This window comes from Penaeus chinensis, chromosome 10 (assembly GCF_019202785.1).
Source record: "Penaeus chinensis breed Huanghai No. 1 chromosome 10, ASM1920278v2, whole genome shotgun sequence".
Taxonomy (NCBI): domain Eukaryota; kingdom Metazoa; phylum Arthropoda; class Malacostraca; order Decapoda; family Penaeidae; genus Penaeus; species Penaeus chinensis.
Genome location: NC_061828.1, coordinates 16,514,009 through 16,519,008, shown reverse-complemented (window position 1 = coordinate 16,519,008; position 5,000 = coordinate 16,514,009). Strand labels below are relative to the sequence as shown.

Sequence of the window (5,000 nt, the reverse complement as noted above, 5' to 3'; positions counted from 1 at the left end):
GTCATTTTGTTTTAGTGCTGTGGAGATAGTCAGCGAGATTTGCGATGTCATTTCTCGGTACTTCTCAACCTAATAGTTATTTATTCACAAAACTCTAGTTGTCATTTGATTATTTTTTATAACCTTCTGGGCCTTGAACGTAAAACACAATATTTCTTTCATTCTTATCTACTTTCTTCCCGTTTTTCATGTTCTTTTTCTACCTTTTACTGGGGACCAAAGGCATACCAAAAAGGGGGCTACAAGGAATGTCGACTTCTCTCTAAATACCTTTTATGTCAACAATTTTCTTTATTTCTTTGGCAAAGAAGCGAAAGTATTAGCTTTGTCGGCAAAACTAAACCTAAATAGATTTTAAAAATCGTAAGGTGAATATCAGCTGGGGGTTCTGACAAAGGACGAAATAACACTGATGATGAAGTACTCTTTTAGCACCTTGTCTACTGCTTATAATGTTTGATTTTATGGATGGTGTCGGTCAGAAAGTCGCTGACTATTTTGTGGTTGGTTTTTAACATATGGTTAGTGTGAGGGATATCAATTCTCCGTCGTTTCTATTATTTGATATCCTTTTTGTTGAACATATCGAGACACCACATTGTACTTTTTTTGTATGGCTATCAGCTCTCCCAGACCTATTTTCTTGCATAGGCCTACTGATCAAATATATTACACCGATAAGTGTGGCTGTTTGTATACTGTAGATGTTTCTCAGTTTATCGTCCGCCAGTATATTTTATATTCAACTTTTATACGAGCTACTGTCTCGGACCAATTCCTGCAGATTCCATGATACAAGTTTTATCGTCAATTTTGCTGCTTTACGACATCCGTTATCACAGACCACTCCAGGGTAGGGCGTTCAGTACTATTTTCAGACTGATTTTTTGCCCGTAGCTACACTCGTTTTTACTTTGTTTATTCGTCCATCTATTTTTTTTTTTTTTTCTTTAACAACGCACATTTTTTTTTTTTTTTTTAAGTCATCCTTTTTTTTCGTCCGTCCTTCTCTCTCTCTCTCTCTCTCTCTCTCTCTCTCTCTCTCTCTCTCTCTCCTTCTCTCTCTCTCTCTCTCTCTCTCTCTCTCTCTCTCTCTCTTTCTCTCTCCTCCCCCCCCTCTCTCTCTGTATCTATTTTACTTCACTTCTTTCTCTGTTATCTACTGTCTTTCCCTGTTATTTACTGTCCATGTCTAATCACTCTCTTGCAGTGATTGTTCTGTTGATATAGGACTATCACTATCCTTAATAGCAATCACCATGCTTTATTGGCACATACAGCCTAATGATATTACTGGTCGAATAGTGTTCAAGACAACGGCACAGTTTTTTCGCCTTTCCTTGTCTATTTCTTGAGAGTTCCAATTTCATTCAGTTTATCACCCAAACTCCATATGGCAGCACAGCAACTGCCCAAGTTTTAATTGCAATTAGTTTTTTTCAACTTTCTATAATACTCTTTTCGCATTATATTTTGGATATTGCTGTTTTCAACTGCTTCTATTCCAAGAATGGCATTCGAAGAAGTTCGGACACCAGCATCAACTGCTTGTGATCAGCTGTTAACCAAGAAAACTCTTTTTTCACAAAATCATTATATTTACGGTAGGAGAAAATCAAGTCTCGCTTTCCTCTCTGGTTCTCAAAAGGTAATCAATCCCCATATGTCTATCCCCACAGAAGCTCAAAGTTTTATATAAAAAATAAAATTCTACTTCTCTTCCATGGTCAAGACGCACTTCGCTGAGGAATAAGATCAATGACATAAACATTAAACACAAACGAATATTTGTAAACAAGCTGATATTCCCCCCCCCCCCCTCTCCACACACACACTACATCTGCAATCTTTCTTTGAGTATTTAATTACACGGCCTCATAGGTCTTCAGTCCGGTAGGCTTATTACGATTGATGGTGATTTTTTTCTTCTTTTTTTTTTTAAATCATCATTGTCATACATTCAGTTATGTACGAATTTTGTAATGAGGCGATATGTCTTCTCTGTGTAGATACATGATACTGTCAGTAATGAGGATGAGGATGAAGATGGTGGTAATAATAGTAATAGTAATTACAGGGAGAACAGTAATAAGATGATAAAAAAATATCAATAATTGTTATTATTATACTTATTATTATAATGTTGATGATGAAAGCATAATATAAGTATAGTGGACATCATTATCTGCTCTTCATTATCATTATCATAATTTTCATGAATAATAATAATACTGTACTACAACTACCGATTATCTTTCGTATAATCATGGTTATAATTATAACAATGATATTAGTAATGATAATAACAATAGTAAATATAACAATAATAATGACGATAATGACAATAACAGTTATATCAGTGATGATGATAATGATGATGATGATGTTGATGATGGTGATGAGGATGAGGATGAGGATTATGATGAGGATGATACTACTAATAACAATTATGATGATAAGCATAATGATAACAATGGCGTTAATAATAATAATGATAGTAATAATAATAATAATAACATAACAACAATAAAGATATTAACAATAGCAATAACAGTGATTATAATAATAATAATGCTAATAGTAATGCTAATAATAATAATGCTAATGATGATAATAATTACTACTACTACTTATAATAATAATATGATAATATTAATAATAATAATAATGATAATAATAATAATAATAATAATGTTAATCTGAACAACAATAATAATGATAATGATACAAATAACAGTTATGATGATAATGACAATAACTATAGTGGTAAAAGCATAAAGACAATAATAATGTGAATCATGCAAATAGCACAAAAAGTTATTGTTATCATAGCTAGTGATAACCATTGTGTGCGTGAGTGTGTACGTGCTTGTCATGTGCGTGTATGCGTGTTTGAATGCATGTCTTTTTTTTCTTCCGTTAGCTTTTAAAACCAAGTTGTTTTTTCCTTGTAAGAAAAGTTTATTTGGTCTGATAAGACATACTTACCGTCTCTCTGCTCACTGGTGCATGGCTGTTGCACATAGCATGATCTTGTCTGGCATGTTATGTGTGTAAAGAGCATATAAGGTTCTCCAACACCCCCCCCCCCCCCCCCCCCGCCCCCTCCCTTATCTTCCTCCCAAGACTTTACCCCCCCCCCTCCCCCCGCCCTTCCTGCATCCTACTACTTAAGCTACATTAATTCCTGCTCTGCTCTCCCCCCCCATTTCCATCCAACGCCCCTCCCCCTTCAATACTAGCCTATTAACTTTACCTTTCCTCTCCCTTTTTCCCATTCAATCCTTCCCCCAATTCCTATCCCCATTCCCCACAACTCACTGAACCTTCTCTTGAGTACCTATCCTACCCTCTCCCCAGTGCCCATCCTTACCCTTCCTCAATATCCCATCACCATTGTCCCCCCCCCCCCCTCCCTCGAGAGCCTATCCTATCCCATTCCCTATTTCCAGGCCTCCCCCCCCCCCTCACTCCTATCCCCCATGGAACCTACCTCAGTGCCTTATCGTTTGGCCATGAGAACCTGATCTCTGAAGCCTTTCTGCAAATACACAAGTGTATATGTCTTCTGCCTTGTTTACGCTCGCATTTGGGAATTTTATGACATTTTTCTAAAGCCCTCATGGCCTTGGTTGGCTGCACATCTCTCCTTGTATTTATGGTCGTCTTAAGGTCATTTGGGAAGAGCGTAGAAAAAAAAATATATATATTGTGTAATAATCACGATGCCGAAGCCTACAAACAATAAATAAACAAATGATAAATAATTAAGGAAATGCATATTTGAATAATTCTGTTTTGAGGTTTTATTTAAAAGGATAATTTAGGTAAAAAGGATAATTAGGCAAGTTTTTTTTTTCGTAATTACAATATAATTTTCGCTGGCTTCCAAGAGCGTGATAATATGGATGTATGCAATTCTACAAATATATACAACGAGAGATTGCTACATCGGTTATTGGAAACACAGTCTATACTTTATTCTTATATGTGTGTGTTTGTGTCTACGCGTCTATACATTATCCTTATTTTTATTACTGGTGTTATTGCTACTTCATCATCATTATTACGTACTTACATTTGTACTCTGCAGAATAAATGCAGATCTCCCTGCTTTCCACACGTCCCAGCTGACTGTGTACCCCAGACTCTAAATACGAACCTTCCTATTTCATCTTCTCAGAAATATGACGGTTTTTTATGTCCTCCTTTAGCTGCCATTCCCTATGCCTTTTGTGCTTCTATTATCATCACGTTCTGTAAGTGTGTGTATGTGTGTGTGTGTGTGTGTGTGTGTGTGTGTGTGTGTGTGTGTGTGTGAATGAGTGAGTGAGTGAGTGAGTGAGTGAGTGAGTGAGTGAGTGAGTGAATGAGTGTGTGTGTGTGTGTGAGAGAGAGAGAGAGAGAGGTGTGTGTGTGTGTGTGTGTGTGTGTGTGTGTGTGAATGAGTGAGTGAGTGAGTGAGTGAGTGAGTGAGTGAGTGAGTGAGTGAATGAGTGTGTGTGTGTGTGTGTGTGAGAGAGAGAGAGAGAGAGAGAGAGAGTATGTGTGTGTGTGTGTGTGTGTGTGTGTGTGTGTGTGTGCGTGCGTGTGTGTGTGTGTGTGTGTATGCATGTGTGTGTGCGTGTATTTGTACGTGTGTAGACATAAGCAAAAGTCAGCAGACCCCCCACCCACCCACCGGCGCGCGCGGCCCTGAGCAAGGCGAGGCCAGCTATGTAAATGCGGGAAAATCCAATTTGAGCGTTGGCTTCCCTGAGGGTCGACATAACAAACACTGGTGATTGCTAGCCAGGCGCTATGATCACATTTGAATACATTGTTGTCTAAGGTTGTGTGGCGTTTAGTCACTAAGACTACTTACCGATGCTTAGGTGAAATAGAACCTAGCGTCGCCTACTAAATCATAACTAACATTCTTTCGAGAGATGCATTGTATCCATGCACATAAACATAAAAGAAAAGCCATCGAGTCTGAAATTCATGGACAAGAATGTACA

The 5,000-nt window shown here is 37.7% G+C and overlaps 1 protein-coding gene across 1 annotated transcript in view; it reads right to left on the bottom strand.

Moving 5' to 3' along the window:
* The window catches only part of LOC125029865 (glutamate receptor 1-like), a 423,627-nt gene that overhangs the window by 203,042 nt on the left and 215,585 nt on the right, over positions 1 to 5,000 (bottom strand). The gene's annotated exons all lie outside the window — the stretch shown is intronic.